Below are 15,678 nucleotides of genomic sequence, written 5' to 3' on the forward strand. Positions count from 1 at the left end.
TCAAATAAATAACTATATTTTTAACAAGCTAAATTAACAATGTGTGTTTAAATAATTAATTCCCAAGCATGATCAGAGGATTACTCGAGGTGTATCTCTGACATGCTAGTTTGTATTCTTTCCTCAAAATCTAAATATTTGGAAAAAATACTGCCATATTTGAGGAAAATGTACAGCATGTATGTACATGAGGTATGTATGATGAATATTCCAAATAAAACAAAAAGTGAAGTTTTGGGTGGTCAAACTTTCATTTAAATGAAAATATTAAGGCTTCAAACAATTCAAAGGCAAAAACAAACTTCAAACCAAGGCATTTAAAGTAGGTATTATTAAAAGTAATAACATTTATTTAACACCATAGATGACTCCAAGGGGGTCATTAAATATCTGAAGTATTTCAAATCATTTAGACCATGTCTTAACTACCAATTAAGTTATTGTACTTTCAGACAATAACTTCACACACACCCAGTATCTTTCCAAGAAAGTCTGTTTTAAGTCAGAATATCTAGGTAGGGTGAATAAAGATATCCTTAACTACTTTATAGTTAACATTTAAGCTGCAAAAATACGTAGAATTATCTTCAGTATACTCGTCAACAAGCGAAAGAAAAGTGGAAATTATATATGATACAAATGCCTATATGTAGAATCAACACCCTCAAAATTCACTTAAATTTCTAATCTGCATTGGAAATCATCTTCCTGGATTATTCTACTTAAATGGCATTTGAATGTAACAATATTGGCAAATGTTATCTCTATTCCTAGCATGCTACAGCAGTATTTTGTGCTGTGGTGTGCTAATCTCTGATGTTGTCATGTATTCCCTTGTTTTTTCTCATTGCAGTAGTAGTCATCATTAAGAATAATGTAACAGTAAAGAATGAAAAGAATACCCAAAATTTTGCTCAAATGGATTAATAGAAATAGAAAACTCAATTTATGCAATACTTGTATTTATGTGGCAATACTTGTATTTATGTGGCAATACTTGGAAATGAATATCCCAGGAAAATGAAGAATATCAACACTCAATATCAAATAGTCTTATTTTGCATGTTTACATAATTAAGCATCAATGCATTTGATGAAAGCCATCTCAAGCTCACCCTCTGTATGTTGTATTCTCCCAATCAGTTTAAAACAATAACAAAACGAGGGAATAAAACCGGATCAGAATGAAGTGATGCACAAAAGGACGGCACTGTGCCCAACAGAATATTATTCATCCTTGAAATTGAATTAATTAAACAATATAAATAAAAATTTTCACAGCTGGACAAAGGGGAAGTCCTCTCACTGAACTTCAATGAATCTGTTAAAAATGGCTTACACAATGTCTCTTTGGATCTGTGGATTTTTTTTAACCTGATAACAAGGGAGTTAGCAAAGATGCATTTGAGCTATTCCATATTTGCCACTAACAGAAAAATATCTCCAAGCCTAAAATAATGCCTACTTTCTCCAGATATGTACTCTGGTGAAATTTGTTTTGCAATTATAAAAATCTTCAACATGAATTTTAGGTGTCTTAATGATCAAATATCATGTTACTTGTTCTACAAGAATACACAATACCGAATCAACATCAAATGATATGTAATTAAAACTATGATATGTTTATTTCTCCTCGTGATTATAGTAGAGTAATGATTAATGAGAGAAAAAAAACTTTCTACAACTTGCATTTCTTCAACCATTTATCATTACGTTCCCCATTTGAAATATTTTCCTAATATTTGAGTTACTATATGATTTCATTATCAAAACGATTACATAGATGTACATAACATTTTTTCCAAGGGATGATACAAAATTTTTTCCTTGTCCTGCATCATGATTTAAGCAGTATTAACATATGCATACATTCATAGGCATGCCTTGCCATTTACATATGAGCTTATGAAATCCCTGCCAGATCTTAATTAATATTTTATGCACTAGGTGATACTATAGTAGATATGCAGGTTTAAGTTCAGTCAATTAAGTGAGTTTAAGAAATTCCCTTTTTGTAAACCATGTAGTTATTTATCTGCCCAGGAAATATTTGAGGCATTGAGCCTTAAAAGCAAACTTAGAGGCTTAATGTGTTAGATGATACAATCTGACATTGTCTATAGATGTTTTCATGCACAAGTGATGAATAACAAGACTCTAGTAACAAGCTCTAGAACAAAACATATGTTTAACCTGGGTGCCATTAAATAATGACCATCTCACATATACAATGAGATATTATACACAATGGCTGGGATGAAAACTAACTACAAACTCTAAATCTACTTTAGCTGTGTAGCTGAAGAGTGAAACTGGATAAATGCTGTGAACCTATTATAGTCATGTAAATACATTCTTAATTTTATATGCACTGAAGTTTCATATGATCAAAACCCTATGCACTACGTTTCAAAATATACACCTCAATTTCACATAAAAATGACAAATTAAAAAAAATAATAAAATATCCTCCCCCTCTGGCAGACTAAGGATGCAGCGTTGCCTTTTCATATTCTACTGCATGTGCTAGACAGATGTGCCAATGGTTAAGTATGGTAACACTTCAAATGAACAAAAGGAAAAACAAATCAACTTGCAAGGAAGTGAAACTTAAATTATACTAAAATAAAAATGGACAGAACTAAAGACACTAGGAACAAAAGAAATCATGGGCTGCTTAACAGCCACACATGTAAGTGGTTGCTATGACACAAAGTTCAGTATGCAACATTTCTCAATAATGTGACTGAGCTTTTTATTTATATACACAAGACTATATCACCATTCATTAATTCTTTAGTGAAGAGAGCAGGCACGTAAACCACAAATGGTGCAATGGAGATGTTAACACAGTAATGGGATTGTCAATGGTCAGGTGGGCTGTTTCATGTGGAAGAGGTGGTGGCTACAGCTGATGCTAAGTCATGTAGCAATACCAAAATCTAAGTCAAAAACATTTTAAATACTTTCATTTTGGAATGATGCCTTGCTAGCACAATTTTTACCCTAACTGCAAGTCATTCCATGGTATTATTTAAAGTTGATTAGCATAATAGTATACATATATAAACTCCTATTTAAGAAATTCACATGTTAAAACAACTATAAAATGAAAGCCTGCAAAAAAATCACTTATTTGAGAACTTTTTTTGGCAGGTTGGGTAACCTTCCATAAATTCAGCAAATGTAAAACAAAAGCCTTGTTTTACAAGGATAATTGATTCATTGTATTTTTCGGAGAGCCATTTACTTAGCTACTCATTGAGCCATTTATTTATCAGTAGATTCATTAAGAGGTCATCACGGTTATCCATTCATTGAATTTTCAAACAAACATATTTCCATGTTTTCAGTTAATTAATATTGATTTCGGATAAAACACAACACCTAAACTGTCAGAAAGAAATTTAAATCACTACTATCAATAATTGAATGCATATGCTCTTTGACATTTATGAGACTGGAGTCCACGACCTACAAAGGCTATCATTTAAGATTTGTTCATCAGCAAATTCACTTATTACAAAATCATGTGAAATGATACTTAATCTTTAGTGACTATAAAAACATTTTCAACAGTTACAATGCCAATTTTTTTAACAGCGCCGAGATGAGATATGCACTTAAGTTCTTTGTAGTCCAACAAAAATAAGAACTAAGTACTCATCAAAACACAAGAAACCAATCAGGCTATTGGACAATTGGCCAAAACACTGCATGACTGATTTCAGTCAGCTACCTTTCAGAAACCTAATTGTATCTTTAGTCAACGCATGTAGCCAATGCAATGCAACATCTGATAGAAGAATGCTTTCCCATACATTCACTACCTTACTGTACATAAAAACCTATAATTTCTGTGAGGATTACTTTAAAAAACACAAACTTTCCTCGTATATTAACTCTGGCCGCAATGGTTGCCATCAGTATCAAAAACCTAATTACCATAATAACATGACAGCAATAAGTTTTGAACAAAATTAAATTAATTTATGATGTAATTAAAAAGATCTAATGAATCCTAATAAATGAGCCTTATATTCATTATTACTGGGATGCCTTGTACATATGCACGAACATATTTTAGTTTGGAATTTTCATGCTCATTAAATTCATTTTGAATTCTTCACAGCTGATTTTACTCTGTATTTTTACTGAAATCAGACAAATTCTGTATCCAAAAACACCTAATCAACTTGCCATTTTTACTACAAGGCAAAGCATGCAGCAGAAAACACACACTTTTGGCAATTTCAGGAAGCATTAGGCTCAATACTTAAGATGGCACCGCTTGCCTTGTAAAACACTGTGCCACCACCCCTTCCAAGCCCATTTTGAAAAGAAAATAACGTGCAAATATATTTTTCTGGGCTTCTCAAGAGATCCATTACCTATTTTCAAGGCAGCAGAAGATGTGGGAGGGCCGAGGGAGTGATGGCAGGAGGAGGAGTGGAGGTTAGGAGTAAGATTTGGGTCGTGTAGAGAGGGAGGAGGAGGCTGAATTGGTCAATTTGGAGACGACTCGGGTCAGTGACCTGTTCTCCGACCTCAACCTTTCATTCTCCGCTTTGAGCTTTTGCAATTGCTGAAAGTAGAGACAACAGAGCAGAGAGGGAGGATTTCGGAGAGATTTTTTTGTTGGTGGTGAAGGTTTGCAGACAGCGGCAAGTTGGTTCGGAACAAGGCATCGTGGTGGTTGAGGATTTTTTTTAAAGAGTTTAGTTTTGATTGCGTGATTATTTTAAGGAAGGTGAGGAAAAGGGTATATGGCAGGTTAAAGGTAGGGAGGGAGATGCAAAGGAGATTCAAGTGATGTTGATAATAAATTAGCTGCTCAATGCAGCATTAAGCATTTAAATTACACTCATAATTTAGAATAATGACACATTTGAGATTTAAGTCTGAATTGTCACTCATTTAGACACTGATTAGAGAGGTTGAACCAGTGCCAGTATTGCAAAGAGAAATATTTATACATATATTAATTTATATAAAAAAGTACTGGATTAAATTGCAAAAATTACAGGCAAACTTCACTTTCCAAATGGTAAAAGAATGAGTGATGAAATTTATGCCATTTGTGGAAACTGTGTGAATAAAATCTTTCCCAAAGCGTATAATAAAAGTGTGTCTTATTGAATTAAGCTTTAAAAAAAACAACTATTACTTGATGTGATAGGAGTCTATTTAAAATAATTTTCCAAGTATCCCATCAAAAACTAAAATTATGTGAAATTAGTCATTCTAATAAAAAGGTTATGATAAAACTAGACATCTCAGCAGCCAAAAATGATATTCCCTCATTATCATAAAAGTTACAGCTTACATAATGAAATTTCAAATACTGCTCCTTTTAAATCCATGCTCTTCACTACCAGACACTAGATTACTAGCAGATAGAGAAACCATGTTTGTTCTTTTGTATTCAAAATATTGATTCATTTAATAATAACCTATAGTTATGATGGATATAAAGACATTTTAATTAGTTTTAATAATGTAAAATTATTAGCAATGGTAAGTAACTATGGAAAAATAAAGATTCAAAAGAAATGGGCCATCAACTGCAAGGAGGCTGAATATGCAAGAATAAATGGCTGTAATTGCCATTCATCCTGGACAATAATTATGAAAATATTACTATTCCACATAGAAATTAAATAATATAAATGGGTAAATGGCAAAAAGAAAGTGGGCTCCATAAATTTTCCGACAGAAGATTAATCATGAAACTTAAGATGGAGGAAATATTTTCTAATACTGAAGTACCTGGTGCATTAACAGCACAAACACAAGAAGAGTGGCAGGTTTAAGGTAAAGAAAAAGTAAGCATAACATATACTTCAAAATCTATCAAAGATTATGGCATTTTATAAAACACAACAAATTAAAAACTCATTTCATTATATGACTGACAATCAGGGCAGAAATTTTCATCTGAGAAAATGACATTCTTACCACTCATAAGGATGGCAATGCAAAAAATGAAAAGAGAATATAAAAAAGAAACAAACATTGCTTGACTTCTGCTCATAGTACCACCCTGCATACCACCAACTGTTGTGTCTTGCACTCCATAAATATTAATGAATGAAATCTAGTTAAAAAAACACTCACACATTACACAAATATGTACATATCAGTAGAACTACAGCATTTGCATCAATTATTATTAAATCACACACACAATACTCCCACTTAAACTGAGTTAATAATTAAAATACTCTTCCACAAATAAATTCAAACAAGAGCAATAATGAAGAGATGAAACAGAAGTTCTCAAGAAAAAAAATAACAAAATAACTAGTATCTATGCCTGAACTACATGTTTGCTCTTTTATCATAAAATCACCAACTCTGAAATTAATGGCAAGGAAAAATGACAGGAGCTAATATTAGCCTACAATCTTCCTAACATAAGTAGAAAGCCGTAATATGAAATATGGCCATGACATGGACAAACTTCCAATGTGAAGAATACATAGTTCTTAATCAGAAATCATATTTACATATATTTCAAGCCAACCCAGGTCTGTCATAATAATACCCTTTAAAGCTATCAGTTGACATGTACATGCATTTTAATGAAAAAATAACAAGTTGTTATCCTTATGATCTGCCAAATAAATTAGTACATAATAACCAAAAATATAATTTGCAGCCCAACTTCTATGAAATGAAGCATAAAGAAACAAGATGATTTATGAAATATGTGAGAAAAGCATTAGATTGGTAAAGCTTAAGATGGATGTTATAAATAAATGAAAGGACTAACTTTGTAGTTCCACACGAAAACGATTTATTCACATGACCCGGGTGTGAATAAATCGTTTTCGTGTGGAACTACAAAGTTAGTCCTTTCATTTATTTATAATGAATCGGTTCCATAAAGTTACGCCAGAAACCATTAATTATATTAAGATGGATGAGCAGAAAATGAAGTCATAATTTTTTTTAAGTGGGCTTACTGATATAAATATGGTTATCACTCATAATTAAAATGATGAGTTCAGCTTTCCTGATTCTCTTTCCAACGTTGGCTGTGTAATCACATTACATTATAAACATACATAGACAGCATACCTAATAATGGATGTTTGAAATAGTTTCACTATGGGAGGCAAGGTGATTCAACTCAAACTGAAGAGTTTACAACTCAAGACGTAGAAAAGAAAAAAAATTTCAAACTCGATCGATTCATTATTTCATAGTCTTTCTTATAGACTAGTTTCACCTTCCTGTTGACTGAATTTTGACTCAAGTGGTATTTCAATTGTAATCTAAGTAAGCTTCCTCCACAATCTTTAAAACTAGACATGAATGCTTTAACTGACCAATAGATGATAGACTATTTCTTAGATATTTGATAGACTATTTCTTCCAAATAATGTAATGTTTTCAATTAGTTTACGCATAGTTAATATAAGAATTTAGATCACTTTACACTGGATGAAATGCTAAGCTCACTAACTAACTATATTCACCATGTCTTGGAATTGATTAAGTGGGTTTAATGCAGTTACGTCATACTAATGATGCTTTTCTCTTCACCTAACATTTATAGCACATGAACAGTTACTTCTAGTTGCTATTTACTTCCATCTCAACCAATGAGCAAGTGAGATATTAAGGGCAATTTAGCATAGAGATTAGGAATGAGTTTAACATAAGACACCATACCAGATAAAAACTTAAGTGTCAGAAGAATGTTGGCATTATGATTCACAGAAGAAGAAAAATGCTTTTGCATTTCAAAAATGTATTCCAAGGATTACAGGAAAATTGTGATATCTCTTGGTAGAGGATAGCAAGAAGCCTAAAAGAAAACGTGAAACACTTTGACATCTGAGCTAAACAGTTTGACGTACATAGCCTGTGGAGCGAGGGCAGCTGTAGCATTCAATCATTACATGAAGAGCTTGCATTTTTAGCATCAAATTTGGTACAAGGTGGCATTATTGATAAGAATTTCAGACAAGTAGTCTTTTACTGACAGACCTACGGCTATCGAATCTCAAAAGATGAATATTTAAAGAAATGAAAATTAAGCAATATAATGTGTAATTTGTAATACTAATACTTATCATCAAATTTTGATTGGTTATGAGCTAATGCACACAACCTCTAACATTATTTTCTAATCTGTATAGAAATTCTTATCAAGGGTATTGTAGGCTTGAACAACAAAGGAAACAAGCTAATGATGTCCTTTTACAGCATTAAAATTGATGGTTGTATTAAGTGAAAAAAAAAATAAAATGGATTAAAAAAATAAAAATTCACTGTTGAATTGTAAATACCGTATTTTCCCATCCATATTGCGTGCGCTATCTATACAAAAATGTTCAGATGATCAAAAAATATGACAATGCGTGTTATGTAATGAAAATTGCATAAATCCAAACAATTACATACCTATGCACACAATAATTTAAAGATGAGTCTTACAAAGATAAATTAGTCTTTCTAATTCCGTCCTATTTTATACAGATCTGCTACTTTTACAGTTATTTCATCTCATAAATCAATGAGAAAAAGAAGAAACATATAATTTCTATACTCCATTTATTCTAATATCCAGTACTTCTTTATTCTAATGCATAGAACTTCATGTATATGTGAGTAAGTCATAATATATATGTACGTACAAATATATGATAGGATAGGTATATCACTCGAATCCAAGAAATTCGTCACCTGAATCACCATTGAATGAATTAAGTGCATTTATTATCTCTTCAGGCACATCACCGAGTTCACTCTCCAAAATTAACCCTTCATCTTCTAGCACTGGCGTTGAAATTTTGCCTAAAGCTTTTTCTAATCCATTCTTTACATAAGTCACTCTGACACCCTGGAAACTTTCCAGGATCCACCGGCTTATTTCTTCATAAGACACTCTTTTAATCCATCCCAATTCTGGGTAGTCTTTCACACCAGACATCATCCACTTTTCCCAACTAGAACATAACTTCGATTGAAAAGATTTATTAATGGATAAATACTGGTAGCCTTTTCCTTTTCCTTTCATGAAATTGATGACTTCTAGCTAAATATTACTGAATACGATTTTCTTCTCCTTTTATTCCATGGGAAATTTTCTTGAGAAATATCTAAATTACAAAAGCTTAACTAAATTCAAATTTAAAACAATCACCATGTAGCCAGCACTTTCACAGAACTAGGAGGTTGTCTAGAACAGCTGAATGCTGATACTAACAGAGCAAAGTTAAGAAAACAAAACAAGAAAATTCTATTTCATTAATTCTCTTCTTTATTTTACATTTGATTTGCTGAAAGTTATTTTATATTGCAAATAAAAGGGCACAAAAAGCTATGTCTCGTTTTGACTTACGAATCCTAGCAAAAAGCAATAAAGCGATGTATTGTGCTGGCTTGTAAATATTGTTTATGCTTTGATTCTTCTGTTGTTTGGAATTAATTTCAATCACCTGGCTCTAATCTTTTGTATACTATTATCTTCTGTTATCATCTATTAGTGTATGGATATAGATGCATTTTTACACAGATGTATACACAGATGTAAGAATTCATATATACAGATGTGCTACATTTTTACAAGTTCAAGATAACTATGGAGCCCTGGGTGCGCAATATCTATAAAAATTCATGATAACTACTAAGTTCTGGGTGCGCGTCATACGTAAGGTGCCCATTATCAATGGGAAAATATGGTATATACAATATATGAGGGTCCACATGTATACATATATATTTTCTTGAAAGTATAGCAACAATTTGTTTAAGACAAAATATTTCTCTGAAATCCCCTATCCTCAACCAAATACAATGACTGCCTGGCTATGCAGATAATTTTTATGATAGATTTTGCTTTACCCTCTTTATTAATAGAAGTGGTGTACTGGGTTATGGTTAAGTTTTTAAAGGACCCGGTACCACTATACTCCAAGCCTAACCTTAAACAACACGACTCAATATTCAAACTACATATTTAAATAACTCATTTTTTAGCTCTGTATACTATTCACTTCCTTTAATTTCATCAAAATTGGCCATTACTTTCCTCCCACTACCTCACCTTCCCAGTACTCTTACTATAGTCTTCATTGCCCGATTGCCTCTTAGTATCTCCTGCATCCCCTTGCCCTCTTTCATTAATTTCTTTAACCCTTTTACCACCAGGTTTTAATTTAATGGAAATATCTCCATTTCCTGAAAAGGGCATGTTGGGTGTGAATAATTTTGGTGCAGCTAACAATCGAGAATCATCAGAGATGCTATGGCAGATGTTGAAAGGGATCACACAACTACTCTAAGCCAGAGGCAACTTGTGCTCACATTAAAGGCATATGGATGGGAAATAATTTCATTTTCAGTGGTCCGTAAGTTGTATATTTTTTTACCGATCCAAGAATTGATTAATAAGAACCTAAGGCATTTATCACCTCATTCTGATACAATAAATCTCAGCAATTAAGGAAATATCTGCAACATACTTGGACATGCTAGCATCCCTATTCTGAATTATGCATGGTTGAAATAAAGTTAGCTGATATGAAAAGCAATTCATCTATCTGGGTGATTTTTTACTTTGAGAGTCAGCAATATTTCACAGTGATGCCCAATAACACTATCACTATCAAATTTATTATTATGGGATAAAAATATTTTTTCTCGATTCAAATAAGATAAACAGATGAATATGACTTTGTATCATAAATGTTGGTGTGTTAAACTTTGCTTTTATTGTGGTCCCAAAAAGAAAATAATGGTCAAAAAAGATTTGAAAATGCTCTAATATGGAGTGACTTAATGACTTTAAGAGCCAATGAAGTGGTTGGGAATCTTGTTAAAGCATAGCATATCAAAAATTGCTTTGGGGAGACCTAGAATCTTAAGTATGCCCTGCATGGAAGAGTTTCCAGTGAAAAATGAGACTTGTGATGCCTGGGAGCTTCCGTACACTTGCCAAAGAAGGGAACATCAGTTTGTCTTATGTAACCATATGCCATCATTGAAGTTATTTTTGTAAAACTTTTATGGAAGGATTAACTTTAAAATATCATTTGCAGATCGACAATTACGTTATCTTGAGGTCTTGTCCTCATCAGCACACAAAAAAGTGAAAGTGAGGAATTGTTCAGCTGAAAACGAGGATGAACCACTAAAGCCACTCGACCATAGGTTAGTCATGACTGCACTTAACCATTTAAGAGCCAAATTGTCTGTGAGCGGTGATACCAACATTTCCCAAAACTGTAGGTATCACTCTAGGCGACTCTTTTCTCAATGCCTATAAAGGTAAATAACAATTGAATAATTCTTATTTTTGTGCTTTATTCTCTTTATTTGCACCTCATTTTAAGTTTTACTTCAGAAAATTACCATAAGTAATAACATTTTAACAGACATTTTTCATAGTCTGGGTTTCTCTTAAGAATAGGCTAGAAATTTTTACATGAAATTGAGGAATTACGCTTGGCACTCAAAAGTTAGCATTAAGCAGCCACAACAAAAATTTCTAATACATTTTTGGGCAATATAGTGTGAATTTATTTTGAATACAATAAAAATATGTATCCTGAGGATTCACAGAAGAATATTTTTACAAGCCCAAAGCCAACTGGGAGTGAAATATTGATAATGAATATAAAATGTATAAAATTAATTAGCAAAACTTTTAATCTTAATGGTAAGAATAAGCAAGTATAAAGAAATAATTTTAGAATTAATAAACTGTGACTATGTACATATATAATTGCAATATGAAAATAACACCAACCTTATTACTTAACGTTAATGTTACAAAGTAGTACTTTATAGTAGTAGTTATTGCAAACTATTTTACCCTAAACTCTTCCCAATGTCACCTACGGTAAGTGCTAACAAAAATTTACTGTGCTAAAACTCAATGACACTGGTAAATTTTGTTAATGTGTTTCGGAGCAGAGATGCTAATGGGCTAAAATTAAAGCATTTACATTTGAAAACTTCCATGAGAATCAATAAAAATATTACAAATCTGAAGAATATAAGAGTTGAAACTAGTCAAACTTCATTTGGATTCTTGGAGAAACTAATGATATTATGTTTTTACTAAAAAGTATTGAAATAAATTATCCTTGAATGCAGGCAACAAGTATGGTTTACCCCCTGGTGAACAGGCAACAAGCCTGGCTTCCAATCTCATTAAAATCCTATTAGAATATATGCAATAAGTATTGCTAGCAAGGTATGAAATATGTAATAATCTAACAGAATTCATGAGTAAATTTTGTTATTTTCAAACATTATCAAAATTTTGAGATTTTTTGTAACAGCATGATGTTGGTTATTCAGGCTTGGTAAAATAATTGCTATGATATTTATCAGAATTTAACAGCTGAAGTATGGTAAACATATGTACGTTTATACACAATATAAGCATTGAAAGCATAAGGATATCAGGATTATTGAAATATTGAAAGAATCGAGGTTCTATTTAGAGTTACCTGTGCATATCCATGTTTATCATTTAATACCCTTTAACAACAACTAATTTAATGTAATTATTGAAAGGCATCACATCTTCCTGGAAATTTTTATCGCAGTGAAACATTGCAATATTTTCATTAGAATTTCATGCATTTCAAACATATGATATAGATGTAATATTATATGATAATGTGATAGGATATTTCACTCTTCAAAATTAAATTCCGGGGAGAGAATCCTGACAATTATTTTATATCTTTTAAAAACTTTGAAAAGATTTATGCAATGGCTTCAGCTCCTTTTAACTTTCAACTGCATTTTGATCATTTTTGCAAGCACTGAAGTTGGCATCTTCTAGTATTCATGACTTAAAGATGGCAACGGCAACACTAAATACATTTCATTAAAATCACCAAAATGCAATTAAGTAAAAAAACCAGAAGCCAACACAAGCTACTATCAATGAAAGCTGCACCTTTTAAAGATAAAATGCAACATTAATACAATGATAGCAAGCACTTATTACAAAGTAAATATAGGTTTGACGCATCCCGCCTGAAAATGTGACGGTCAAAAATATTCCCAAAACAATGTGGGCCTTGAAGTAGAATGAAAACATGTCCTGGTACATGCTGGAGGTTCATAAAAATAAGTAGCCTTCCAAAACTTTGCTGGTGTGAACCAAAGAGAGAGGAATGCTTAATCTTTGGCTAACATGTGAAATAAAAAATGATAAATCCCAAACGTATGTTTATTTTTTGAAAAACCTCAAAATTTAACTTGAGAATGGGGATGAGAGATCACAAAAGTTCTTTTAGTGCATCCATTATGCTGGTACTCCACCACTGCAACTTCACATGCAGTCAGATAACTTAATGTTAATATAATATTAGATTTTTCAGTTCTACATTTTAAAGTACCATATTTTCCCATTGATAAAGTGCACATTATCTATACAAAAATTCTCAAATGATAACAAAAATACAATGGCAAAGTTATTTCATCTCATAAAGCAACGAGAAAAAGAAGAAACAAAATTTCTACACTTCATTAATTTTAATACGTAGAATTTCTTTATTCTAATTAGAGTACATAGTACTTCATGTTTACGTAGAGTACGTCATATTATATACATGTACTTATAAATATATGATAGGATAAACTTTCTGATTTGCTGAAAGTTAATTTATATTGCAAATAAAAGGGCACACAAACCTATGCCTCGTTTTTACTCACGAATCATAGCAAAAATGCAAAAAGGTGACATACTACCTTGATCAAAAAGTTCCCGGAATAACCACCGTGTGGCGCTCCCATCGTTCCGATTTGAGTTCTGTTTTTTTGTTAAATTGGTACATCTGTTGTTGATATTCCCTTTAAATCTTAGTGTCATAACTTGACATTTGCAAAAGTTACGTAGCCAAGAGTACATCTATCTCTGTGTGTGTTGGCGATTTTTTACAATTGCAGAAATGGATTTAAATTTGCAACAACGAACTTGTATTAAATTTTGCGTAAAAAACGGATTTAGTGGCGCACGGACGTTGGAAATGTTGGAAAAGTGTTTCGGCAACGATTCTCTAAAAAAAACGGTCGTTTACCAGTGGCACGAGCGGTTCAGAAGTGGTCGTGAGTCAATCGAAGATGATGAACGCAGTGGCAGACCATCGACATCGAAAGTCGGTGAAAAAATTGATAAAGTAAAAGAAATGTTGGTCAATAACCGCAAATTAACCATCAGAGAAATAGCGGAGGACTTGAACATTGCCTATGGATCCGCCCAATACATTGTGGTTAATGATTTGGGTTTCCGTCGTGTAGCAGCAAAGTTGGTGCCAAAAGACCTCAATTTCAGGCAAAAAAGAGACCGTGTCGACGTCGCAAAAGACATGATTTCCGAGGCTGAATCCGATCCCACATTCATCAAAAGGATCATTACTGGAGACGAGATGTGGGTTTATTAGTACGACACGCAATCCAGACATCAGGCAAGTGAATGGCGTTCACCAAATGAGCCGAGACCAAAAAAACCACGTCGTTTTCAGTCAAAAAAGAAGGCAATGCTGACGGTTTTCTTGGATTACAACGGTGTAGTGCATCATGAATTTTTGCCAGAAGGCCAGACAGTAAACAAAGAGTATTATTTGGGCGTTATGAGACGTTTGCGTGAAGCAATTCGCCGAAAGAGACCAGAAATGTGGGCAGAAAACTCGTGGATTTTGCACCATGATAACGCACCGTCGCACAGTGCTATCATTATTCGTAATTTTTTGACGAAAAATGCAACAAATACCATCCAACAGCCACCGAATTCACCTGATTTGGCTCCCTGTGACTTCTTTCTGTTCAATCGAGTTAAAAAACCATTACGGGGAACGCGTTTTAGCAGCCGAGAGGGAGTAATGGAAAAATCGCAGGAAGCACTGATGGACATACCGAAAACCGAATATAAAAAATGTTTCGAGGATTGGATCAAGCGCTGGCATAAGTGTGTTGCAGTCGATGGGGATTACTTTGAAGGGGACAATATAGATTTAGATGAATAAACTTGTATTTTTAATTTTCTGAATAAATTCCGGGAAATTTTTGATCAAGGTAGTATTGTGTTGGCTTGTAAATACAGGGTTCGTCCGGAAAATAAGTGTACTGACTCCTGGGCTGGGCGCGCCGCTCCAGGCGCGCCCAGTACCGCTCTGACGGGCTGCGATTGGAGGGGGGTATGTTGGCAAGCGACGCTGAAAAAGGCAGTCGGCTCTGAGTTGTGGTGTAGTGTGGAGCTCTGTTAACGCAAACCTCCACGCTCGACCCACGTCACGGAACGCGATGCCGAAGTTTTTGGAGCAGCGTTATTCCATCAAATTTGCGGTAAAGCTTGGGAAATCGTCTACCGAAACTGTCGGTATGATTAACCAGGCTTACGGGGAGTCAGCCATGTCCAGAAACATGATCTTTCGGTGGCACAAGATGTTCGTGGAGGGCAGAGAAGAGGTCGACGACGAGTCTTCGAAAGGTTCCCGATGATGCCTTCGCGGGAGCGTTCCAGGAATGGGAACGCCGCTGGAACAAGTGTATCGACTCACAAGGGTCCTATTTTGAGGAATATTAGCTTAAGATATGTAAAAGTGTAATAATTTTTTTTTCCTGAGCTCAGTACACTTATTTTCCGGACGAACCCTGCATTGTTTATGTTTTGATCCTTCTGTTGTTTAGATTTATTTC

The 15,678-nt window shown here is 33.4% G+C and overlaps 1 protein-coding gene across 5 annotated transcripts in view; it reads right to left on the reverse strand.

The window, feature by feature from the left end:
- Mbs (Myosin binding subunit) overlaps window positions 1-15,678 on the reverse strand; it is a 244,781-nt gene that overhangs the window by 4,587 nt on the left and 224,516 nt on the right. For 4 of the 5 annotated variants that reach the window (XR_011701689.1, XR_011701687.1, XR_011701688.1 and 1 more), the window contains one exon: window positions 4,395-4,588. The exons of the other annotated variant lie outside the window; for it this stretch is intronic. The gene's annotated coding sequence lies outside the window, so the exon portion shown is untranslated. The remainder of the gene's footprint in view (window positions 1-4,394; window positions 4,589-15,678) is intronic. 5 annotated transcript variants of the gene reach the window in all.

The sequence above is a fragment of the Hetaerina americana genome, unplaced genomic scaffold (assembly GCF_022747635.1).
Source record: "Hetaerina americana unplaced genomic scaffold, ioHetAmer1.1.p SCAF_4, whole genome shotgun sequence".
Lineage (NCBI taxonomy): Eukaryota > Metazoa > Arthropoda > Insecta > Odonata > Calopterygidae > Hetaerina > Hetaerina americana.